Source organism: Balaenoptera physalus, assembly GCF_965194825.1.
Source record: "Balaenoptera physalus genome assembly, chromosome: 9".
NCBI lineage: Eukaryota > Metazoa > Chordata > Mammalia > Artiodactyla > Balaenopteridae > Balaenoptera > Balaenoptera physalus.
The window spans coordinates 92,008,698-92,036,613 of record NC_138888.1 but is presented as its reverse complement, the minus strand read 5'-3'; the positions used below and the strand labels follow the sequence as shown (position 1 = coordinate 92,036,613).

At 37.4% G+C, this 27,916-nt stretch overlaps 1 long non-coding RNA gene across 1 annotated transcript in view; it reads right to left on the bottom strand.

Annotated features, from left to right (window-relative positions):
• Window positions 1-10,141, bottom strand: part of LOC309666664 — a 41,333-nt gene extending 31,192 nt beyond the window's left edge. The window contains exon 1 of the long non-coding RNA XR_014267217.1: window positions 5-10,141. This is a non-coding gene — a long non-coding RNA (uncharacterized lncRNA). The remainder of the gene's footprint in view (window positions 1-4) is intronic.
• Window positions 10,142-27,916: the final 17,775 nt, after the last annotated feature.

Sequence of the window (27,916 nt, the reverse complement as noted above, 5' to 3'; positions counted from 1 at the left end):
TCACCTCTGCCCAGAATGAGAAACTGGGGAGTAAGAATAAACAGAAGCTGATATTTGTTCTGTTTTGTTTTTCTCCTTGTATTCCTCCCAGTTTTCTCTCTTACTGGTTCCGGTTCTTAATTTCTCCCATTTGAATAACCCTGCAGGAGAGACAAATAGGGCCTTAGGTTATCTCATTTCCAGTCTCCTAGCCATTGTCAAATCTTGCATTTGACCATATTGTTTGACCCTTAGTTTTGAAACTAAACATATTTGAAGTATAGCAGAAAGATTGAACAAGTGAAAGAAAGAGGCTGCATGAACAAGTGAAAGAAAAAAGAATTTCAGTACAAGGTACTCTTAGGGAATAGCATGGTTAAGAGAATAATTTTAGCTGAGAAAAGGGGGTGAAAAGAGGATAGTATGGTTGTTGCAGGCTATTTCAGATGTTTCATAAGATTTGACATGCCTAGGTTTTGAAGGGAAAGTTATAAAATTAACCACACTTACAATAGCAAGGTACTGTTCAATCAACCTCATATGTATTAATTTATTTCACTCACAGTAACCTTATACATAGTATCCTATTCCTATTTCTTATAAGGAAGCTGAGCCCAGAACAGTTAAGTAAGTTTTCTAAAGTCACACAGCTTGTAAGAGGCAGAGCCAGGACTTGAAAATCAGATAATCTAGTGAGCCCAAGACCTTTAACCCTACCCCTTACTATTCTGCTTTGAAAAATAACTGAATTAGAAGCTTAATTCTACAAAGCAAAACTCAAGAATTAAAATAAACACATTAACGTAAATGTCATTAAGAATTTTTACAAAGTTCTATATCAGAATGAGGACATGATCTGTATAACTATATTTGCCAATATAAAAAGGGAAATAATTTGATATCACTACTGTACTTTACTGCAAGTTCTGAGATTAAAAGAGTGCTTGTGAAAAGAATAATTAGGGATTGTTCTTCTCTTATTTAAAGAAATAATACAGAATATTTTAGCCTTTGAGAATGAAAATATTCAACTAAACTAAAGATTCAGAGAAAATTTAACAAATGAAGACAAGATATTTGCATGATTCAATTCAAAGTTCAGCCTTAAAGAAAAAGACTAAATACTTGAGGAAAAATAACTCTCCATCATGACTAAGTAGGATTTATCTCAGATACGGAAGTCTGGATTAAAATTCAGAAATCTTTTACTGTGATATTTTATTGCTAAGAATCTATAGTGAAAACCAAAAACCAGTCTCATTGCTACCAGTGAAAATACCAGAAGTGTGATGAACACTTGAGATTGTATTAAAATTAGGAACTAAATAAAGATGCCCATCGTGATATGAAACAGAAACTAGTCATATAACTTTTGAAAACTATAGATATAAAGGTGCTAGAACCTCACCATCACCCACCAAATCAAGTAAAAGCTTTTAGAATTAATAAGATAATTTAGTAAATTTGTTGGTTATATAATACAGAAACATCAACAGCTAACTTCTATTTCAGCAGGAATCAGTAAGACCCATCTCACAATAGCGACCATAAATCTAAAATATATAAGATAATCTTTCTTCAGAGGCCTGTAGGGGAAAAACTATAAAACTCTAAGAGAAAAATTTAATAATTGGAAGAATATGCCAAATTTCTAGAAAATAAGGTTGAATATTTTGAAGATATCATCTAAGCAAATTAATTTTAGGTTTCATGAGTCTAATAAAAATTCCAATGAGACTGTTTTTGGAACTTGATGAAATTATTTTAAAGTTCATATGCCTGATAATAGATAAAATGTTCTAAAGCATTTTTAAAAAGATGATAGTTAAGGGGGAACTTGTGCACAGGTATTAAAAGATACTGGGCAGTCATATTGCTTTTTATGGCTGCTCGAATTTTGATATTTAGTAATAATTCATATATTTTATACTTTTGTTTATTAAAAACATATTATCGATGAAAGTTTATCTAAATGATTCAAAAATATTAAAACAAAGTGACCAAAGATATAGCATGTAGAAAATGAGAATTTCAGGCATTATTGACTCACTAGATTATAAGTACATTGCACTTAGGGATAGTAAATAGGGACGGGTCATGGCTGTTATTGCTGCTGCCATAGCTGAGGCATCCACCATCTCTCAGCTGACTTTTTTTTTTCCATGGAAAGGCATTTTATTTTAAATACAGCAGTGTGTACATGTCAATCCCAAACTCCCAATATATTCCTCCCCTCCACCCTTCCCCCAGGTAACCATAAATTCGTTCTCTGAGTCTGTTTCTGTTTTGTAAATAAATTCATTTGTATCTTTTTTTTTTTTTTTTTAGATTCTGCATATAAGTGATATCATATGCTATTCGTCTTTGTCTGGCTTACTTCACTTAGTATGATAATCTCTGGGTCCATCCATGTTGCTGCAAATGGAATTATTTCATTCTATTTAATGGCTGAGTAATATTCCATTGTATATATGTACCACATCTTCTTTATCCGCTCCTCTGTCGATGGACATTTAGGTTGCTTCCATGTCTTGGCTATTGCAAACAGCTCTGCAATGAACACTGGGGTGCATGTATCCTTTCGAACCATGTTTTCCTCCAGATATAGGCCCAAGAGTGGGATTGATGGATCATATAGTTTACTATAACACCTTTCTAACTGGTCTCCTCAGTCCCTCCAATACATCGACCCCATAGGTGAGAAAGTCATCTGCACAAAAATAAAAATAAATCCTGTTGCTTGCAGGCTTAACAACCATCGTTGGTCCCTACTGGCTACCCCACTTCAATTTATCACGATGGCTCACTTTGTGGCTCTAACCTCCTTCTTCACACTCCAGCTGCACAGAATATCTCATCCACATTCTCCTCTTTATGTCTGAGCAGTAATATCACTGTTCTGTGCACAGGATTTTTCTTCTGCCCAGAATGTGATTTGCAATATGCTATTTAAACACATCCCTTCAGGATGTGCTTCAGGTCTTCATTTAAAGCTCTAATTTTTTGATATTTCATGGGAGGAGGTCCACGAAGGCAGAGTCCTGATGACCACTGTATGCCCAATACCTAGACCAGTACTTGTCACATGGTAGGAGCTCAATAAAATATTTGTTACGTGAATAAATAAATGAACATCTCCCATAGGTGTATAACATTGTATTATAATCACTTGCTTATCTCCTTTTATCCTGATTTACAGCAGGAATGTGGAGGTTTTTTCTTTTTTTTGGTGGGGCGATATTTGTTTCCTTGTTTGTTTATTTTAAATTTTCCATCAATGCCTGGACATATGGTCAAGGCTCAAAAAATATTTGTTAAATGAGTGAATAAATAAATAAATAATATAATGTTACAGCAAAAGGACAAGCATTATTTACCTAACACAACACTACGTATAGTAATTGCTTGCTAAAAGACCAGAAACATATTTACATATTGTTTTAGAATTAATTTATATTTATTTTCTACTGCAAGTAATTGTGTTTAGTCAATTATTTCACAGTCACCATTCTTTTTACATATTACCTTCGTAATGACAATTTTGACTTTTTAGCAGTCATTTTATACGGTAATGCAGATGTTGTAGGCACTGGTACCACATGACTTATTGTTTCATCTCTTGGGTTATCATTTTGAATTAATAAGGACCTTCTGGAGAACAGCCTTTCCTAAGAGCCCATTTACTGGACAGAATCTTGCATGAATTTTGATACTGCAATCATTTGTCAGGCACTTAGTATTACTTGTATACCTCCCCTCCCACCTTGGAATGTGTTTTCTGAGTAAACAAATCTATAAAGGAGAAATTGGGGAAACTCCTAAAAATAGCATTTTGTGAAAACTCTCCATCATTTAACATATCTATAAGTATAGACAGTGTAGTTACAAATCCCACATATGTCCTTTATAGCAATTTTCCTAAAATCTCCTCTACAGAAAGAATGTATATGTTTGCTTCCTTTCTGTACAGTTACTTGAAAATAATATGATTGGATGTTTTTCAAAGGACTCTGCAATTAAAATTTGTCCTGAATTCAGACTACTCAAATTGTTCCAAATTACTGACATTTACTGTATTTACAGGACTTGTGTAGCTTAATCATACTCTGATACAGATTGCTTTTTTATGTAGCAAGCTGTACTTTAAATGAGCAGCTTCAAAGATTTAGATGTTTTTGTTTTGAAAAGTTCTTTTAAAGATAGGCACAACCATAATACGAGTTTAAATTTGAGATTAAGTTTGCTCAGTGAAGTAGAAAGAAAGCAAATAAACTTAGGAAATTTTACATGGGCAGACAGGAGTGTCTGCATTCTTTTATCTCAGATGAATGTGAATTCTCACTTAACACTTCCATGATGATAAAATTAATCAGTAAATGCCCTCAAATCATTACCACTGACATATACCACTTTCTCACCTAAAGTCTAAGAATCTGGTGCCTATTAAAAACGAGAGGGAAAAAGACCTTCTGGAAGTAGCTCATGTTCTAAGGACAAATATAATGGAATGTAGCATATTATCCAGCAAAATCCTTTGAGGACACTAACACTTGGTATTGATTTTATTTATTTAACGACCTATTTCTTAATTTTTCCCTCAGTTTTATTAATTTTTTGAAAAATACTTATTTTCCTATGCATGTGCCTTAAACAGCTAGAGGACTTGGGCTCCCTATGTCTATTACTTTACAACAAACCCATTTTTGCCCTTTTTCTAGTCATATAACTGGATTTAGCATAGAAATACACACAGAATACACAAGCCCAGTCACTACAGAACATGCTTACACTAACAAGAATTGAACTAAAGGCATCTATTTACTTTTTTAAAATGCAAAATGTCATAGGAATTATTAACTATTTCAAATGTTGCTAACAGCATACATACAACTACTATACCCTTTAAGAAAATGAGAAGTACTAGGCTTCTTATCTTCTGAAATTATGAAATACCATTCTCACCCTTCCTTGGTGTCTATGTCTGGCCTCTTATTTTTGCAGCCCTGAAGGATTGCTACCCCTCAAGCACTGAGTCAGTTGAACTGAGAATTTCTTTGAACTGAATTTATTTATATTGGCTTTTGTCACCTTAGCATACGGGAAAAGCAAAAACTACCAGCAGCTATCGACACCAGAAGCCTTGATGACAAATCAGAAAAAAATGTATCTGTTAATGATCAAAGAGCAACTTCTACCAATATACCAAAAATGCCTCAAAGTACGACAAAGGTTTCTTTTGCTTTATGTCCCTATTTATCTGTACATGGTAGCCACATCCCCTAAATGGATTATCTGTGTGGAATGAGTTAAATCCTGCAGTGTTCCTATTTGCCTTGACTCTGATTCTCTTGATAATTTCTCAGATTCATACCAATTAAGAATCAAACATGTGAACGCAAGGATAATGCAACACAATTCTGTTGCACTGATGAATTACATTGATTTCAAATGTCACCAAAGGGGCCAAAAACAAGACAGTATGTGACAACATTCAGATTAATCCAATAGGGTTGATGAACCTGCCCCTGGGACCAGGTGACATATTCAGGACTCGTCTGTGCTGAAACCAGGTGTCCTGCCTCATTTCTGTTACAGAAAAGCCAAGACGAAGAGCTTGGCATTGTGTTCTGCTGGAGCCTACGTACCTCAGCACGGTGGCCACAAACCCGTAGAGCAATTTCAAATAGTGACAAATCAGCAGATCTCAGAACGGGGCTTAGGACCAAGTCATCAGCACCAGCTGATTCAACAGATTCACATCTGAACTCAAACTGATGGAAAAATCCGATTTAACCCCTTGTGAAGGAGCTTCTAAGATTTCATAACAGCACCTTCTTCTAAAAGCTAGAGAAAAAAAAAGTGCCTGGACAAAGCTTTTGCAGTAAGCAGTGAACATCAATATTGCTAACAGTCAAACCCCGGCAACTTGAACTTAGCAAAAAACTTTGTTGAGAAAGTGAGCATTGCTGAAAAGGGGTTTTGGCTGCTGTACAAATTTCTTTTTTCTTTTTGCACTTGATACACTTAAAATAGACATAGAAAACCCTTGGCTGGACCAAATAAACCCTGTATATATCAGATTATTAGTCTCCTGTGTGCCTTCCGGGTGCATTTTTGAGGGTAGCATCCGTCTTAAGGCATTTGAAAATTAGGACTTTCTCATGAATGTGGTAAAAATGGAATTTATAACAAGGTCACTAATGGAATGTATTTGCATGATTCATTTATCCTTTTATAGGATAGGCATGGCCAGACACAGGGTGTTATCTAGAGCGTTTCTAAAATTACTTCTCTGGGGCTTTTGTCCAGCTTTAAGGAACTTCAAAGAAAAAGTAAGTAAAACATATTTCTTCTGGGTGACTTTAAAAACAGGTAAATGATTTTTAAATGAAAGAAAGATAATCTCTTGGGGATTGTGTTTATGAATCTGCACTTTAACAAGTATTTCAGATGGCAGTAACAGAAAAATTAGGGGAAAAAAAACAAATTTACATGAAGACTTTAAACTTATAAATCTCCAGAAAGATGTTTTATGTATTAGGGAAACATAAGGAACTGTTCCTTTAAATAGTCTATGTTTGAATGGTAACTATAACTGGAAAATAAAACAAACTAAAACCTTGTTTCAATTTTAGGAAGCAATTTGAGCTGGCAATGCCTTCTTCCTTATAATGAAGTCAGTTTCTACCCCTCACCCCTTGCAGTTAGTGAGTTTCAAGGAAAGCCTTGAGCCAAATATATAAAACTTCGACAGGCTACTTAAACATTTTATAATCTCTTAAAGAATTTATAACTCTAGATTTATAATGAACAAAAGATAGCCTGTTGGTGCTGTAACTCTCTAGGTGTAAGACCATTCTCCCTCTGCATTTTAATGTTTTATTTGCAGCTGGACAGTCAGTCATCACCAACACTGACCCTACCTATCATCATTCACATGGAGAAAATGAATTCATGGCACAAATGATAGGAGAGCTCAGGCAAACTGCTGATTTTCTTTATCAAATTCAGGATCATATTTTATTTCCTTCTTAGTATGAAAGTTTGGTTGCTTTCTCGTGATACGAAGCTTGAGAGAGGAGGTCACAAAAAAATAAAAAAGAAATGAAGGTGACGGTCAAGCTCGAGTTCAACTATACTTCAAAATGAGTTGGGCGTGTGCCTCAGGCTCTCCGGCATCTGATAAACCCGGAATAAGGAACATCGGTCCTCCCAGTTCCTCGGTGCTACTGGGAGCAAGTCTCAGTAGGGAACAACCTTTGACAGATGAAAGTCACAGGGAGGGAAGGGGCTGCATTTAGCCTCACCTCCACAGCCTACTAGGACATCATCAGAGCCCTGGGGCATATGTCTTCAAAAATAACTGCAAATAGGATAAGGGCAGATAGAGCTACAAAATGGAGATGGCAGATGGTAGGTGTCTTTTTCTGGGGGTGGGGGGGGGTCGGTGCTTTCTAGACCCAAAGTCGACCTTCAAATATTCATGATGTCAACTTTGCCATGTGTACTTCTGGGACCCAAGATGTGTGGTACCTACTTTTACCCACGACAAAGAATTTTGGTGCCGTTGGCCCTGGGAAGAGAGTTTAAACACTGTTTGGTATTCGGTCTTTGCCTAAAACTTGGTTGAAACATTTGATGTCTGAAAGCGTTGGTTGAAAGGATAGTTAAATATCCATTTCTCCAGCTTCACCTCTGTTTCAAGTTATATCATAAGAGAGCAATGTTCCTGGATTACCTTAGCTTCTTGCAGAAACGTCTTCTAGAGGTTGAGATTTAACGTGATGCCCTCGGCTATTGTAGAGGTGAAATTAAAACCTCGGGTATTTAACTGCTTACTCATTGTCCCTTTTGAAAGAATCCCCAGGATAAATTCCTCCTAGGCTTCAGTCAGGAATTATTTTTCTTCAGATAGATTTTAATACTATTTTTATGGGGCAGAGAGAAATTAAATAAACCAATCTGCTTCTCTTTCGAAACTGGCTTCCAAATTCACTGTGCAGCCACTGTAACAAAGCCATTTAAAATTCCTGTTATAAGGGACTAGCTCTCTCTCCTTCTCCCTTTCCAGGGTTACTCGTACCTGAGATCTATAGATTATCTGTCTCAAGGTTACCTAGAAGGCCTTGGAAAAACACAGGCCCCTGAACCACACCCCAGAGATTCTGATATAGTAGTTCTCAAAAGGGAAATAGTAATGTGCATTTTATTCAAACAGGCCTCATGCCTTAAGATGTAATGCCATTCTCCCTTTGCATCTTGATGTTTCATAAAAACTCCGGTTATTATGTACTCCTGAGTTTGAACCATTTCTAAGTGGTTCTGATTGGTCTTTTAGTGATATTAGGGGATTCAGTTCTTTATTTTTTCCTAATCAAACAATATGACTGATTTGAAATATTCATGCACACATATAGAGTCTTTTTTGTGTGTGTGTGCAAACAGGTAAGATGATGAGGTAACAGATGACCAGGGGGAAGGAATAAACACACAAAAAGAACTGCTGTGGAAATGTGTAAAACTCGCACAAAAATGTGTTGCTTATCAGTAAATCCAAATTAAGAAAAATACATACATAGAAAACCAAGGAATTCTGCAAAGAAATCTAGCATGTCTTTTGCAGAAAGGGATAAGACTTCAGACCTCTAGTTTTCAGGTACTGAAGGCCAGGATCTCTAATTATTTTAGTTTTTTTTTTTTCTTTAAAACTTTTTCATGCAAATGGTTTTGTTTGGGTTGTAAACTAATTGCAGGGGTTTGATTACCAGATACTTTCTAGCTTGCCTCTGCAAATGGTTTTTACAAACATGAAAACCAGGGTATAGCTGATTTAGTGAACCCCATTAGTAAAAACCTGAGATATCTATACGACAGCGTATTTTTTTCTAGCACAATTAATGATTCTGCCCAGTTTGAACACAATCTAAACATATAGAAAGTTAGTATATAATTCACTTGGCCAAACAAATCTTTAAAATTTGTTAACTTTTAAACAAATTTTCAAAATCAACCAAGGGATTGTGTTAAAGAAATGAAGGATTCTTTATAGCATTGTCAAAAGTATAAAATAGGTACTATAGACTAAATTTATTTTTTAAAATATGCAAATGCAATCTGATATATTCTTTATCAAACTAACCTTTCTTTTTTGTAGACTTCACATACCAAAATATCTCACAGGTCCGTAGAGAATTACATAAAAACAAACAGCCCTAACTTGTGGTCACAACTTGCCAATTGAATTTGAAAATGCATACAAAATAAAAAGGTGGCAGTTAATTGGTTTTTAAATCTCTATTTAGGCTTTTGAAAAATACGGTAGATGAGCACAAATATTCAACTTCCTTTGATGATAACTTACAGAAATAACCAAAATGGTAAAAGCATACTATAATTATAATTTTTAAAACTCCAGTGGCACTGAAAACTAGGGAAGGTGCCACCTATAGGCCACAGAATTCAAGAAATTTCTGCTTTATATAGTGTAAGTGGAACCAGGTGGAATGAAGATATTTAGAAGCAACTCAAAACTCACTTTCCTACGAAAGCAGTATAGCCTCACAAGCAAACAGCAGGCAGATCAGGAGAAGCCCAATTAATTTTCCTATTTTTAAGAGGCAAAGGTCAGGGAGCCCTTAGAGAAGGAAGAATTCCTGTCACTGCTGTAAATCAGCATCAGCTGAGTGAGGAAATGCCCAGGCAAGCCCAGCTATGCCTCAAGGAAAGCCAGCTCCTTGCTGGTTTGTCAATGGATTTTACTGTTGGATGAAGCCACTTCCTAAAACAGAAAGAGCTAAAACTTATAATCAGAGAATATTTAGAAAACAACAACAATGAAAAATGTTCCACATAAAAATGTTGAGAGGCAGCCAAACTTTCTCTCAGAAAAGAAATACTAACACACACTATTTTCATGGTTAAACAGGGAGGAATAAAAATAAATTAACTAAATATCCAACTCAATAAATTAGGACTGGAACAAGAAAATAAACCCAGGATATGTAGGAGAAATAAATAGCAGCTAATATTTGAGTTTATTCTTCTAGTTTTTGTATATAGGATTTTACTTAATCTTCCCTACCACCCAAGAAAATAGATACTAATAACATTATGTTAAAGATGAGGAAACTGAGATGCTCAGAGCCGAATTTTAAAAATGCAGAAGTGGAATAATCAATAAATAAAAATACTTAGTTATTAGTAAAAATAAACACAGAAATAGAAATTATAGATACCCATTATTAGAAATACAAAAGATGATACAATTACAGATATAAAGCTATTCATAAAATTTTAAAGATGTGGTACACATGTACAATAGAATACTACTCAGCCATAAAAAAGAATGAAATAATGCCATTTGCAGCAACATGGATGGATGTAGAGATTATCATACTAAGTGACATAAGTCAGAAAGAGAAAGACAAATACATATGATATCACTTATATGTGGAATCTAAAATATGACACAAATGAACTTATCTACAAAACAGAAACAGACTCACAGACATAGAGAACAGACTTGTTGTTGCCAAGGGGGAGAGGGGTCGGGGAGGGATGGATTGGGAGTTTGGGATTAGCAGATGCAAACTATTATGTATAGAATGGATAAATAACAAGGTCCTACTGTAGAGCACAGAGAACTATATTCAATATCCTGTGATAAACCATAATGGAAAAGAATATGACAAACTACGCATATATATATATATGTATAACTGAATCACTTTGCTGTACAACAGAAATTAACACAGCATTGTAAATCAACTATACTTCAATAAAATAAAGTTTTAAAAGATATCTATAAATTTTAAGAGGATATTATGTTTAGAGGGCATAGTCAAGATGGTGGTGTGGGAAGACACCGAGTTAGTGTCTCCCCACAACTAGGGCGCCTGTCACCCACTGGTGGGGGACCCTAATGCCCAAGGAGATGGGAGGACCCCCAAGTGAACTGGTAGGATGTGGGGAGATAGAGGGGGGAGGTGAAGTGGAGGCCAGACAGGATTGGTTCCCTTGAGGCCAGGGAGATCAGGAGAGGTAGATGGAAGGGGCCCTCTGGGAGGAGCAGGAGAGGAGCGGAGGGCGTTTACCCCACCCACTTGGCCCCGGGATCCTGCTGAGCTTCCAGGCCAGTCACCTGCCTTCAAGGCTCCACCCTCCCCCGCCAGCCACATTTGCCCTAGGGGCAGAGAAAGGAGGTCGAGGGGAGTTCAGGATAGGCAGGCAGGAGGGATCCTATGGGAGGAGTGGGAGAGGAGGAGAGGGTGATTGCTCCACCCACTCGAGCTCTCAATACATAAGGCAAATGCTAACAACCATGAAAGGAGAAATCGACAGTAACACAATAACAGTAGGAGACTTTAACATGCCATGTACAACAATGGACAGATCATCTGAACAGAAAATAAATAAGGAAACACAAACTTTAAATGACCCAATAGACCAGATAGATTTAATTGATATTTATAGGACTTTCCACCCAAAAGTGGCAGAATACACTTTCTTCTCAAGTGCACATGGAACATTCTCCTGGATAGATCACATCTTGGGTGACAAATCAAGCCTTGGAAAATTTAAGAAAATTGAAATCATATTAAGAATCTTTTCTGACCACAACAATATGAGATTGGAAATCAATTACAGGAAAAAAACACAAATACATGGAGGCTAAACAGTGCACTACTAAATGACCAAGAGGTCACTGAAGAAATCAAAGAAGAAATAAAAAAATACACAGAAACAAATGACAACAAAAACATGATGACCCAAAACCTATGGGATGCAGCAAAAGCAGTTCTAAGAGGGAAGTTTATAGCAATTCAATCTCACCTCAAGAAACAAGAAAAATCTCAAATAAACAATCTAACCCTACATTTAAAACAACTCGAGAAGGAAGAACAAAGAAAACCCAAAGTCAGTAGAAGGAAAGAAATCATAAAAATCACAGCAGAAATAAATGAAATAGAAATGAAGAAAACAACAGCAAAGATCAATAAAACGAAAAACTGGTTCTTTGAGAAGATGAACATTGATAAACCCTTACCCAGACTCATCAAGAAAAAAAAGGAGAGTATGCAAATCAATAAAACAAAATGAAATGAAATGAAATTAGAAATCAGAAATGAAAATTAGAATGAAATTAAAATTAGAAATGAAATGAAATTAGAAATGAAAATGGAGAAATCACAACTGAAACCACAGAAATATAAAGGATTATAAGAGACCTCTACAAACAACTATATGCCAATAAAATGGACAGCCACAAAGAAATGGACAAATTCTTGGAAAGCTACAATTTTCCGAGACTGAACCAGGAAGAATCAGAAAATATAAACAAACCTATCACAAGCAATGAAATTGAAAGCGTAATTAAGAATCTTCCCCTGAGAAAACCATAATTCAAAAAGAGTCATGTACCAAAATGTTCATTGCAGCTCTATTTACAATAGCCAGGACATGGAAGCAACCTAAGTGTCCATCATCAGATGAATGGATAAAGAAAATGTGGCACATATATACAATGGAATATTACTCAGCCATAAAAAGAAATGAAATGGAGGTATTTGTAGTGAGGTGGATGGACCTAGAGTCTGTCATACAGAGTGAAGTAAGTCAGAAAGAGAAAAACAAATACAGTATGCTAACACATATATATGGAATCTAAGGAAAAAAAAAAAAGTCATGAAGAACCTAGTGGCAAGACGGGAATAAAGACACAGACCTACTAGAGAATGGACTTGAGGATATGGGGAGGGGGAGGGGTGAGATGTGACAGGGTGAGAGAGTGGCATGGACATATATATACTACCAAAGGTAAAATAGATAGCTAGTGGGAAGCAGCCGCATAGCACAGGGAGATCAGCTCAGTGCTTTGTGACCAGCTAGAGGGGTGGGATAGGGAGGGTGGGAGGGAGGGAGACGCAAGAGGGAAGGGATACGGGAACATATGTATATGTATAACTGATTCACTTTGTTATAAAGCAGAAACTAACACACCATTGTAAAGCAATTATACTCCAATAAAGATGTTAAAAAAAAAAAATCTTTCAACAAACAAAAGTCAAGGACCAGATGGCTTCACAGGAGAATTCTATCGAACATTTAGAGAAGAGCTAACGGCGATCCTTCTCAAACTCTTCCAAAAAATTGCAGAGGGAGAAACACTGCCAAATTAATTCTACGAAGCCACCATCACCCTGATACCAAAACCAGAAAAAGATATCACAAAAAAAGAAAATTATAGACCAATGTCACTGATTAATATAGATGCAAAAATCCTCAACAAAATACTAGCAAACAGAATCCAACAGCACATTAAAAGGATCATACACCATGATCAAGTGGGATTTATCCCAGGAATGCAAGGATTCTTCAATATACGCAAATCAATCAATGTGATACACCATATTAACAAATTAAGGAATAAAAACCATATGATCATCTCAATAGATGCAGAAAAAGCTTTTGACAAAATTCAACACCCATTTATGATAAAAACTCTCTAGAAAATGGGCATAGAGGGAACCTACCTCAACATAATAAAGGCCATATATGACAAACTCACAGCAAGCACCATACTCAATGGTGAAAAACTGAAAGCATTTCCACTAAGATCAGGAACAAGACAAGGACGTCCAATCTTGCCACTATTATTCAACATAGTTTTGGAAGTCCCAGCCACAGCAATCAGAGAAGAAAAAGAAATAAATGGAATACAAATTAGAAAAGAAGAAGTAAAACTGTCACTGTTTGCAGATGACACGATACTATACATAGAGAATCCTAAAGATGCCACCAGAAAACTACTAGAGCTAATAAGTGAATTTGGTAATGTTGCAGGATACAAAATTAATGCCAAGAAATCTCTGGCATTCCTATACACCAACAACAAAAAATCAGAAAGAGAAATTAAGGAAACAATCCCATTTACCATCTCAACAAAAAGAATAAAATACCTAGGAATAAACCTGCCTAAGGAGGCTAAAGATGTGTACTCAGAAAACTATAAAACACTGATGAAAGAAATCAAAGATGATACCAACAGATGGAGAAATATACCATGTTCTTGGATTAGAAGAATTAATATTGTGAAAATGACTGTACTATCCAAAGCAATCTACAGATTCAATGAAATCCCTATCAAACTACCAATGGCATTCTTCACAGAATTAGAACAAAAAATTTTTACAGTTTGTTTGGAAACACAAAAGACCCCGAATAGCCAAAGCAATGTTGAGAAAGAAAAACAGAGCTGGAGGAATCAGGCTCCCCGGCTTCAAATTAGACCACAAAGCTACAGTAATCATGACAGTATGGTACTGGCACAAAAACAGAAATATAGATCAATGGTACAAGATAGAATGCCCAGGGATAAACCCACACACATATGGGCACCTAATTTATGACAAGGGAGTCAAGAACATACAATGGAGAAAGAACAGCCTCTTCAATAAGTGGTGCTGGGAAAACTGGACAGCTACATGTAAAAGAATGAAATTAGAACACTCCCTAACACCATACACAAAAATAAACTTCAAATGGTTTAAAGACCTACATGTAAGACCAGACACTATAAAACTCTTAGAAGAAAACATAGGAAAAACACTCTTTGACATAAACCACAGCAAAATCTTTTTTGACCCACCTCCTAGAGGAACAGAAATAAAAACAAAAATAAACAAATGGGACTTAATTAAACTTAAATTCTTTTGCACAACAAAGGAAACCATAAACAATACAAAAAGACAACCCTCAGAATGGGAGAAAATATTGGCAAATGAAACAACAAAGGATTAATCTCCAAAATATACAAACGGCTCATGGAGCTCAATATCAAAAAAACAAACAATCCAATTAAAAAATGGGCAGAAGACCTAAATAGACATTTCACCAAGGAAGACATACAGATGGCCAAGAGGCACATGAAAAGATGCTCAACATCACTAATTTTTAGAGAAATGCAAATCAAAACTACAATGAGGTATCACCTTACACCGGTCTGAATGGCTATTATCAAAAAATCTAGAAACAATAAATGCTGGAGAGGGTGTGGTGAAATGGAACACTCCTGCACTGTTGGTGGGAATGTCAATTGATACAGCCACTATGGAGAACAGTATGGAGGTTCCTTAAAAGCCTAAAAATAGAACTACCATATGACCCAGCAATCCCACTACTGGGCATATACCCTGAGAAAACCATAATTCAAAAAGAGACATGTACCACAATGTTCACTGCAGCTCTATTTACAATAGCCAGGACATGGAAGCAACCTAACTGTCCATCGACAGATGAATGGATAAAGAAGATGTGGCACATATATACCATGGAATATTACTCAGCCATAAAAAGAAATGAAATTGAGTTATTTGTAGTGAGGTGGATGGACCTAGAGTCTGTCATACAGAGTGAAGCAAGTCAGAAAGAGAAAAACAAATACCATATGCTAACACATATATATGGAATCTAAAAAAAAAAAAAAAATGGTACTGATGAACCTAGTTGCAGGGCAGGAATAAACAGATAGACATAGAGAATGGACTTGAGGACACAGGGTGGGAGGGGGAAGCTGGGGCAAAGTGAGAAGAGCATCGACACATATACACTACTGCTACCTAGGACAGGGAGATCAGCTCGGTGCTTTAAGACGACCTAGAGGGGTGGGATAGGGAGGGTGGGAGGGAGGCTCAAGAGGGAGGGGATATGGGGACATGTGTGTGCATATGGCTGATTCACTTTGGTGTACCACAGAAACCAACACAGTTTTGTGAAGCAATTATACTCCAATAAAGATGTATTAAAATAAATAAATAAATAAATAAACAAATCAATCAATAAATAAAATGTTTGAGATCAGCAATATTCAGAGGAAGCATATTACAGTTGACCAAGCAGAAAGGACTTCGGAAATCTCTTTGCTCTGCTCTGTGATCCCATTGTCCAATTCTTCTCTCATGAAGAAAGAACTTAACCTTCAGGAACAATGGTCCGGAAATTTTCTCTGCACCATATCAGTGATTTCACAGATGCAGTCTTGCCTCTCTTACTTGCTAAACGGCAGGATATACAGTTTTTAAGTGTATCTGAAGGCTCCAAGGAGGGTCCTGAATACTCTCAATGTAAATAAAGAGTAGACAGGGATGGCCCCCTCATTCTGGGTGGGGAGAGCTGCCCCAAGATGCTCTCATCACTGATCTCATTTGCATGGCTGCCTCCTGCCCTGTTAGGAGAAGTACCTGAAGGCCTCCTGGGCTGTCAGGGAGCGAATTTCATCACAAACTCTCTGGTGACTTGAGAGATTGAACTGTTGGTATACTTATTGGCTAATGGCACATTATCTTCTACGTAGTGCCTGTTCAGATCTTGCCTATTTTTTGTCTGATTTGTGTTTTTCAGAGAGTGTCTCTTGAACAAGGGTCAGAAAACTACAGCCTGCTGACCGGCTGCCTGTTTTGGTAAATAATGTTGAATCAAAAGATGCCTGTTAAGAACTTTCCTACACTGTTGGTGGGAATGAAAATTGGTGCAGCCACTATGGAAAACAGTATGGAGGTTCCTTAAAAACCTAAAAATAGAGTTGCCATATGATCCAGCAATCCCCTTCCCAGGCATATATGTGGACAAAACTACAATTCAAAAAGATACATGCACCCCAATGTTCACAGCAGCACTATTCACAATAGCTAAGACATAGGAACAACCTAAATGTCCATTGACGGATGAATGGATAAAGAAGATGTGGTATATATATATACAATGGAATATTACTCATCCATAAAAAGAATGAAATAATGCCATTTGCAGCAACATAGATGGGTCTCAAGACTTTCATACTAAGTGAAGTAAGCCAGACAGAGAAAGACAAATACCATACAATATCACTTATCTGTGGAATCTAAAATATGACACAAATGAACTTATCTATGAAACAGAAACAGACTTACAGCATAGAGAACAGACTTGTGGTTCCAAGGGGTAGGGGACATGGGGGAGGGATGGATTGGGAGTTTGGGATTAGCAGATGCAAACTGTTATATATAGAATAGATAAACAACAAGGTCCTACTGTATAGCATAGGGAACTATATTCAATATCCTGTGATAAATCATGGTGAAAAAGAATATGAAAAAAGAATGTGTATATATATATATGTATGTATGTATATGTATAACTGAATCACGTTGCTGTACAGTAGAAATTAACACATTGTAAATCAGCTATACTTCAATAAAATAAATTTTAAAAAGAGGCTATTATGCTTAACTCTTAATCTTGAAAATAGTGAAGAAATTGATGAACTTTCTAGTAAAATGTAAATCACCAACTTTGGCTCAAGAAAACGTAAATAAAAGCAACTATACTCCAATAAAAGATCTGAAGATCAAAGAATTGAAAACATTGTGAATAAATGCTTCAAAATAATGGTACAGTCCTGGATGGGTTTTAAGGATGGATGGGTGAAGAATCAATTCTTATAGGCTCACTTCTCACTGCTACACTCTCTTACCCCTTCCAAATTTCTTTCAAATTTGAGAGAACAAATAATTTCCAGGCTAAAATGGTTCCATTTCTAAGCCAAGTCATGGGACTGAATATATACATATATATATTATATATATATTTCCTTATAAGCTTACTCCTTATCCAGGTACTACATTAAATGGTAATAAAGGAATGCAGAAGGTATATACCTAAAACTACACACTAAATAGTAGGAAAGCTAAAAGCAGATGAGGGTTTTCAACACATTTCTAGAAGAATTAAAGTGAATTATGTGTTTACCAGCAGGGCAAAGCTGAATTAAACTGGCCTGAGGCAGTTAGTGCAAGGAAAGAGGCCAACCTGCCTGGGAGAACAGAGAGGGTACAAGCTCATGGTTGGCAGGGGCAACAGAGAGTAGCAGGCACACGTGGGGTAGTTATAGCCAGACTGATTGAAATTCAGAATATGAACAAATGGACTCCTCTACTCAGTTATCCTTCCTCCATCCCCATCACCTGGACACACAGAAGAGTTGGGAGTCAGGTATCACTATGAGTAAAGCTTCTGAAAAAAGAATGAGAAGAGAGAAAGGGAAAAACAAAGAGGAGAAGAAAGGAGAGAGAAGGGGAGACAGAGAAAAAGGAAAAATGATAGCACAGTTCTCTGGGGAAAAATAAGGCAGGTTTAGGGTAGATATTCTTGCCCTCAAGCCCTCTTTTTTCGGCCCTTGGGGATCACCCCGTTTCGCTGAGGGAGCCCTGCCCACCTTTTCTGAGGCCGTTGCTGTCAGTTGAGAAACTCTCCAGATCCACGAGCCCTCATTCAGCTCTCAGTTGCTTTATTCCTAAAGTACGAATGGATAATCCACAATCATCAGAATCTGAAAAAAGAGATGCTTCAACAACATGAAAGAGAAAGACCGAGAGACACAAACTGAAAAATTATAGCAGAGGAAAGAGCAGTAGTTTGGAGAACGGGAGAGAAAAAAACTTCTCAGAATCAAGTTCTTCTGTACATTCCCTATAGAAGGTCATGTAAGTGCAAAGTCCTCAGCAGTCAATAGATAATGTCTACGTGAATGAATGAAGGAATATTATTCAGCAATATGGAGGAAACTTTGAGAAACTGAAACAGAAATGGATAAAAGAGGTTGCCTCTGGGAAAGAAGACTCAGGAAGAGGAGGAATGAAAAAGGAAATGGGCCAATTTTATTAAAAGCCCTAAATTTGTGTCTGTGCACTTGTGTTAGTTGGATAAAAATACAATTTTTGAAAACCTATTGAAGAAACATTAAACAAGGTAGGAAGTTTTGCAATACCTTTTTGAAGCTAGAATAACCCTGACATTGATAAAGATGAAGTAATATTTAAATTGCCAACCAGTACACTTATGGATATAGATGAGGAAATCCTAAATAAAATATAGTATTGCTAAATTGGGGCTCAAAATAGTATTTTAAAAATTAATACAGTGTGACCAAACATGGTTTCTTCTTGAAATGCATGGTTGATTTAATATTTGAGAATATATTAACACAGTGTATCATATAAAGAGGGTGAAAGAGAAAAAAGAGCAGGTCATCATGCAAGATTACAAAATGGTATTCGATAATATTAAATAAACTTTTTGATAAACAAAAAGAACTCTTAGGATAATAGAGCAACTATAATATCACCTAGCTCAGGTTAATCATGTGCCCTTTCATTTCCTTATTCAAAAAATACAATTTTGTGTTAGTTCCCGCCCCCTTGGACCTCCCTCCCATCCCCCTCCCCCCCAATCCCTCAACCCCACCCATCTAGATCACAGAGCCCCGAGCTGAGCTCCCTGTGCTATACAGTGGGTTCCCCCTAGCTATCTATTTACACATGGTAGTGTATATGTGTCAATCTTAACCTCCCAATTCTTCCCACCCTCCCCTTTTCCCCCACCCTGTGTCCACGTCTGTTCTCTACATCTGCGTCTCTATTCCTGCCCTGCAAATAGGCTCACAACATTGTAAAGTAAGTATACTCCAATAATAATTTTTAAAAAAATCCAATTTCTAATTGTTTAAAAATAAATAAATAAATAAAATGTCACATTATGAAAAAAAAAATACAATTGAGTATAGTACCATCCTGTGGTGGTGATTTAAAAGTGAAGGAAACAGACTAAATCCTTGAACTTGGGGAATTTACCTTCTAGTGAGTAAGGTGGCAAACCATTAAGTAACATAACTGCTGGTTGCGCTAAATTTAAAATAAAATACCTAAAACAGAGTGAGAGAGAGGCACTGAGGTTTCTATTTTAGATGAATTGATGAGGGTCTGATTTGCTGATGCAGTGACACTTGCGGAGCGGGAGGGCCATGTGATTACCTGGGGGACAAACATTTCAGGCAACTGCACAGCACGGGCTCTTTTGGGATGAATGAGGGGAAGAGTGGCAGTGAAGAGATTTGAGAGAGATCCCGGTGCCAGATCACGTACGGTCCTAATACCACACTGAGGGGAACTCCCTGGTGGTCCAGTGGTTAGGACTCGGCGCTCTCACTGCCAGGGCCCGGGTTCAATCCCTGGGTCAGGGAATTAAGATCCCGCTAGCCACGCACTGCACCAAAAACCAAAACCAAAACCAAAACACCACACTGAGGACTTGCTGGATCAATTACTCCACATTCCAAATGGCAGCACAGCAGCCCTGCCCTTCTTACGAGAGGTCTCTTGATCTCCAAAGAGTTTCTCTTTAAAAAAAAAAAAAATTAACTAATGCTTTTGCCCATATTTCTGCCTTCTTTCTGTTCCAGATGTCTCTCTCACTTGTTTCTCCCAAACTATGCCTAATGCCACCTGTCTACTGCTTTAAAGTCACCTGTGCTGTCCCCCCAACTCCCCATTGCCAGGCTGCCCAGTGTGCACATAGCTACACTGACCCACACATCACCTCCAGTCCCGTCACCGTCACCCTCTCCTCTGCATGGGCATCGCTTTGCTGTTGTCTGCAGTGGTCCTGCTTCCCAGGGGCTACATAAACCCTGGTGTCTTAACTGATGATATGTGTAGGTTAAGACTTTTGCTACATGGAAAACCTACGAAAATCAAGCAAAAACTGTGAGGATTCTTTGGGAAGCTCTGCAATGTGGATGATTTAAAAACTCAACGTTCGTAATCAGTGGGTTTTCTAATGCTGGTAACAAACCATAAAAAAAAAAAAATTCCATAGCCATAAACAACTACAAAAAACTTAGGTATCAATTCAGTGATAACTATGCAGGGTATATGTACTTACTGTCTGCAACATTTTACTGAGGTGAAATAGAAGGTAGGTGTGAGTAAAGGAAACACATGTTTTCCTCGATAGAGAAAGCAAAAGCTCAAAAGTCTTTCTGAATTTGATTGAGTGAGTCTAAATGTTATTTGGAGGGAAAATAGGCAACGTAGGGAAATATTCATAAAGAACTTGCTTCAGACTGAGTTTCTCTTTCTCTTTCTTTCTCTCTGAATATATACACATATACACATACATATTCATACATAGATGGTATATATATATATATTCTTATATGCTATGCTAACTTCCTAATTAATTAATTAGTAATTTAAACTGTAAAACCAGCAAAAGAGCACATTAATAGATCAGTGCCATTGAATTAAAAACCAAGGAGGAGACATGTCTCCTGACTTGTTAGGAGTCATTTCTAACTAAGGATGTGGAAATAGTTAACTGGTAAACCAGAGTATTGGTTGCACTCTCTGGGAAGCAGACACTGAGATGGATTTTTAGAAGCACAAAAGTTTCTTGGGGACTAACACTTGAGAAGGTAAAAGGGAGGAAGCAGGTTGGGCTGGGTGAGCTGTCAGAGCTTGAAGCAGACCTGACCTGATGGCAGTCCAAAGGGGAGGGATGGAGCTCGACAGCACTGAGGGAGTCCCTCATTGACTGGAAAAAACCAGGCCTTCTACAGCTGCCTGGCCTGGTCACTGGACAGGGGCCAGCCCAAGAAAACTCTGACCTTGGCTTGAAAGCAGAGGTGGACTCTGGAGGGCCTAACAGCTGGAGGCCGGCAGCTAACCACAGCCCTCACAGCAGAGCAGCAAGTTTCCTTTTCAAGGTGGGTGCTCATGCTGTGTCTCCGTGTCTGTCACAACCAGTGAAAAGAAAAGGTTACACTTCTACCTCACTCTCCAGGCTGAAATCAGTTCCAAAGGATTCAAGTATTAAGTGTGAAATACAAAACAAGAAAAGAAACAATCTTTTTCTAGCGTTGTATAATCTTCAGCTGGGAAAAGGTATAACATAAAAGACAGAAGTAAAAAGGGAAAAATAATAAATTAATTACATAAAACCCACAACCCCATATATCTTAAAACAACATAAAAACTTAAAGGCAAATGATAAGTTTGACCGAGATAATCGAAACAGAGTTTAAAGATAATGGTCATTTATTTTGCATAAGGAGTTGTTACAACTCAGTGCGGGGGGGCGGGGGGGGGGGAGATAAACACTGCAATAAAAATGGCTAAGAAGATGAATATGCTGTGAAAGTAGAAAGCCAAAGGTGATCAACATGGAAATATGATAAACATTATCATAATAAGAGAATGCAAATTAGACTAAGAAGGCACCTTTCTCCTACCAGACTGGCATCCTAACACCCAGAGCTGGCAAACATGGCAAAAATGAAAACTTGTATAAATCATTTAGAAATTGTTTTGGGTGATAATGTGCCCAAACTAAAACTCCACTCTTTGTTCATAACAAAATGTGTTTATGGAGAGTCACGCTAATAGCCTGAGTGAGAGCTAATGACCTCTCCTTGACTAAGACATTTTTTAAAATAATAAATAATTATAAAAAGCTAACATAATAATAAATAGGAGACTTCCCTGGCGGTCCAGTGGTTAAGACTCTGCGCTTCCACTGCAGGGGGTGAGGGTTCGATCCCTGGTCCCTAAGATCCCGCGTGCCACGTGGTGCAGCCGAAAAAAAAAAAAAAGAAACCATAATAATAAATAATACTCATTTGAAAAATAAATAAACTTGAAGTTTAGAGTATGTTTTTGGACAATGAGGGAGATCCTAGTGACCTAAAAAAGAAAAATGATCAACTGATCCCAAGAGGCTTTATATAAGTGATAGACAGAAAATAGTCGTTCTCATTGCAACCTCGAAGGACCAAAAAGAATCTGTGGAAATTAGTTGAGGAAAAAAAAAGAAAAACTATATATATATAGAGAGAGAACATATATATATATACATATATATGTATATATAATACTTCATTAGGAAGAACTGGGGCTGACATAAAGGGAAAAGCAATGGAAGAGGCAGTGTGGTGAATTGGAAAGAACACTGGGGTGGGCGTCTGGCCCCCATTCTAGGACTAGGAAATTTCCTGGGAAAATCTCTGGAGCTCAGTTAGTTCCCTCAGCTGCCGCTGCCTAATGTCCCCTTGGTCGGTCTTCCCTGCTTTTGTTCTTGTCTTCCCACCACTCACCCTTCATTCTGCTGTTAAAAGGATTTCTCCAACTTCACCAAAGAAGAAACTTGCTCAGAATCTGGCTTCTTTGTAGCTACATCCTCTTGCCACCGAGAACTACTTCAAGTTTCCTCAGTGCACCAGAAACTGTCTTTCATGATCTTGCTCATGCTATTTGCTGCCTGGAATTTCCACATTTGCAAGCTATTGAATTGCTACTTATCTTTCAAAGTGCAGGTCAAGCATCCCCTCTGATTAAGAAGCTTCCTAGATTATCCACTCTGAGTTTCCACTGGACAGCGCCTCATGCGTGTATTTAATGCATCCACATTCTGTTACGTGCATTCAATCAAATGAGAAAGTTGAGATAATGCAAGTAAGTGAAGCACCAACCATTCTGTCTACGGGTATAATCCGCACAGCGACAGTGGCACAGAAGACTTGAATCCGCTCTCCTTTGTTGGTCTGCTCCTATGTGTCTGTCACAGGAAGGGCCACCTGCATTGCTTATGCAACTTTTAAAACAGGCTTATTTCATAAAACCTAGTGGCTGATGCAAGCCAACTGCTTCATCTGATACCCAACTGATAAAAGACAACAATCTTTTCTAAATGCTTGAAGAAAAGCGGGCTGGTGTAGAGCCATTGAGAAATAGTATGTAAGCCTCCAAGCTGATAGCTTCTTTTGGGATTTTCAAGGATAATTCTGACTATGTTAAATGTTTTGCCTTAAATGTTTACTTTATATTCTGACCCCATATAAAATGTGACTTCTCTTTACCCATCTTGTAATTTTGTTTTCTCATACTGCAAGATTTTATTTATATGGTTATAAGCTCATTGAGGAATATGTCCAGAATATACCAGGTGTTCAATAAATGTTTGTAAAATGAACAAACTGTGTGGCTCATGAGCTCAAGGATCGGCCCTCTGCTTGAAAACAGCTACCAAATCTGACAAGTGACTACGTCAAGATGTGAAGTGATGCCGCCAAGCAAGGTTCTTTAGAAAGCTCAGAGATAACAGAAGCTTTCAAAAGACATGACCCCATAATTGACATGATGTCAAATGTTTAGGCCCCGGTGAAAATATTTAGAGTATGTGACGGTTTGAGTCCTCCTTAAGCCAATCAGACAAAACATTCCCCTATTTTTCCTGGATTTAGACAGCGTTTACATATAATATATTTGCTTGGTTCTGTAAGCTGCTTATAGATGATGACAATGATCTTTCAAAGTATTTAACCCATCATCTAATGAAAAGTTTACTTGCAACTGTACTGACAGCTCTGTGTATATGGCAGGATGAGTTTTTGGAATTTTCCAAAAAAAGAAATGAAAATTTTATTTATTTTCTACTAGTTTTATATATGTAACAGCAAGTCCAACTGGGATTTATGACTATGTACGTCTATGATGAAGCACCTTTAAAATACACACATATACTACATACAAAGGCGTGTGTTTTTTTATGCTAGAAAAAGAAAATGATCAAGAAATTAGGTTATAAAAAACAATCTAATTCACAAAGAAATGTTAGATGAACCTTGTTTCTGGAAAAGTAACAGTTACCTCTTACGGTTATTGTAAGAGACTAGTTAACCAATATTTGTGTATATTATTACTTCTTAATAATTACTTAGAGCATTGAGTAGCATAAGTGATCAAATATTGAATATTTTATTAACATTATTAGCATTATACAATAAAAACAATTCTCTGCTCGTCACATATGGAGAGGACTGAAAGTCTGAGCCTTTTTTTTTTGGCTCATGTCAATAAAAGTTATTTGCTTTTTGTCTGACAAGATTTAGAGGTGTCCACACGACATGTGAGACTTTAAATGCCAAATCACATACTAGCCTTTATGATGTTTCTCTTAATGTAGAAGAGAGACATGTCTTCCAAAAGTCCTGTTTATTTGTTCCATTTAAACTTCATTAAAACACTCATGCCTCATTATATCACCATTTATTCAAAATTGTGGCAGGTAATGTCACGAACACCAGGTTGAAGTAAAGCTAGCGACCATGTACCTTTTCTAGGATGTCAAATGTGTATTGTAAGCAGCCAGCAGAAAAGTCAGATGCAAAAGAGGATGTTGAACTGTGTGGGAGAGGCACATTTCACAATGGACAAAATGGAACTGAAAGTAAGGTCGAGGGTCGTTCTTGTCGAGGGACACTAGTCCAGAGTGAGGGGTTCACTTTCTTAGTCCCACAGGAGTGACTCCTGTACCCAGAATGTAAATGCTGGCGTTCCTCATGTGCCACCCTGGCCTGCTCTGCCCCGTGACATGCTCTCCCAGGTCATTAAGGCCCTGAGTGATTTTGGTTGTTCAAAGAATTACTTGTAAAGTTAGAAATAGCTTTAAAGCTATTCCTTATTCTTGGAACAGTTGCAATGGTGTCTGTTGCCCCTGTTCTTCTATAATTAAGGAACACCACTTCTGTGAACCTTCCCAGCACTAGACAAACATGTTTTTTCTGTCCCCAAGGCATCTGCTAAATCTCTTACTGAAGAAAAGAAAATCACTCATTGAATTTCTTAAGGCCACCCCTATACTACTACATTTGTATGGTGCAAGTTCTACTCATAGCTTATCTAAAGATCCTTGAATCTTGTGGCTGTGAGAACCAGAAGGATATTGTAACAAAAATGGGGGTGGGAGTGGAAGATGGTCATTTAAAGTAGATGGGAGCGGGGGGCTGGTGTCCACAGCTATGACATGGCATTCACAGTTCTTTCTATTTTTTAAAATTTTCTCCCTTAAGGAGAAAAATACCATTTTTACTCAATCACCAAACAAACTAAGCCAAAAAATTATTCTAGTTATACAGATAGTTTAATGTACTATCATTTTTCTTGAGTTGTGTGAATTATTCAATACCTCCTAAAACATCATGATGTGCTATTACAACAAGACCAGGACAGAGTGTGGTGTGTGTGTGTGTGTGTGTGTGTGCACGCACATATTTGTGTAGGGGTAGCATTCTGATAAAAGGGGGAAGGCAGAAAACATACTTCCCAGAACACCTAAAACTATTAATTTAATGACAACTCTATTTCTCTCCCTCCTTTGGATACTGGCCCAATAAGCAAGATATTAATTGAAGGAAGAAAACGTCCAGTTTTTTTTCTCTAAAGCATCTGGTCCTAACTGCTACTCACAATAAAGAATAATTCCTGTTTCTTCTCTTGCTCACGCACTAATAAAAAATAATTCTCCGATGACTAGCTTATTTATCTTTGTACCAATCCAATCATAGTAGCACATTGTTTATGTTTATAAAAGCTGGACAAAATTAAAAACAGCTATTTAAAGGCAGTGAAAAGCATCCCAAAGCAGACAGAACCAGGGGATGAGTTCACTCTTAAGAAACTGCTATTGTGACAGGTAAGAATTGTGTGTGGCCTTTTTTCTCAAAGGTGCTCCTCATGGAAAACTGCAACCTTACTAGCTCAACGTGGCAGGAGGCAAAGTTCAAAGACTTCACAGATAGAACAAAGAAAGCATGAACTAAAAAAGAAATATTTGATAACTGGAGTCATTAGCAAATGAAAAGATGCACATTATTATTCATCAGGAAAATAAAAGTTAAAACACAAGGCAATGAAAGACTTGCAATGCCAAATGTGACCAAGGATTTGGACCCACTGGAACAAAGTGGGTCACTGGAAGCACAGAGCTCAGGGGTGGGATGGAGGGACATTGATGACCAAGGCTCACATGAGAGTTTTGGGGGTGAGACATCTGTATCTTGACTGTGATGGTGGTTACTTGGTTACCTTTGTCAAGGCTCATTGGACCACACACTTAAAATGGGTGCAGGTTATTGTACATAAGTTGTACCTCAGTGGAGTTTCTTTTTAAAACAGTGAGGAGGTGGGAAACATAAAACTCAGATCGATTTTGAATACATATAAAAATGGACCAACAGAGCCTCCTAAACCTCCCAATGAATATTTTATACAATCCCTCGAGCTGGGATTTAGAGCCCAGGGGATAACTTGCAGAGCTACATCCATAAACGCAGCTCTGCCTGGCACCCTGCTTGGGTCTTGTTTGGCAAAATTCAGGTGACAATTCTGTCTTCTGCTGGCCAGGTGAGTGTGCTCTTTAGTCTGTCCCCTCATTCGTGGAAGATTTAGACTTAGGGTTGAGTATAAGAATCCTGATTTTGGCCTCAGACCTAAGCTAATTTCCCCAGCCCAGCTTTACCAGTTTAAAAGATAAATGTATAATGCTGGTGCCTAAGTGAAGCCTGAGTCCATTTAAACTGTTTAAAAGTCCTGAGTGTGATGGTTAATTCTGTGTGTTAACTTGACCGGACCATGATATTTGGTTAAACACTATTCAGGGTGTGTCCATGAGTGTGTTTCTGGATGAGATTAGCATTTGAATCCACAGACAGAGAGTAAACCAGATTGCCCTCCCCAACGTGGGTGGGCATCACCAATCTATTAACATCCTGACTAGAACAGAAGGCTGAGTAAGAAGAATTCTCTCTCTCTCTCTCTCTGCCTGACTGTCTTTGAGCAGCGACACTGGTCTTCTCCTGCCTTTGGATTTGGACTTGAACTGGAACTAAACCATTGGCTGTCCTGGCTCTTGAGTTTGCCTGCTTATCTGGGAGGATCTTCTCAGTCTCCATAACTGCATGAGTTAATTCCTTATAGTAAATTTCCGTAAGTACATATGTATGTATACAATATGCATATGTGTTATCTCTATATCTTTATACAAATGTACATCTTCTAGATATTCATATATATGTATATATAAAATTGTTTCTGTTTCTTTGGAGAATGCTAATATGTGGACCAGGCCCTCTGGAGAGGTCTTGAGAGCCTATTAGCGTATGACACATTACACCAATTGAAAATCAGTGGCTAGAATGTTCTGAGGCCTCCATCCACAAGAATTTTTCGTATTCTGCATTTGATATTCTTTGGTACAAACACTGAGAAAATAGAACCTTGAATAATATGAA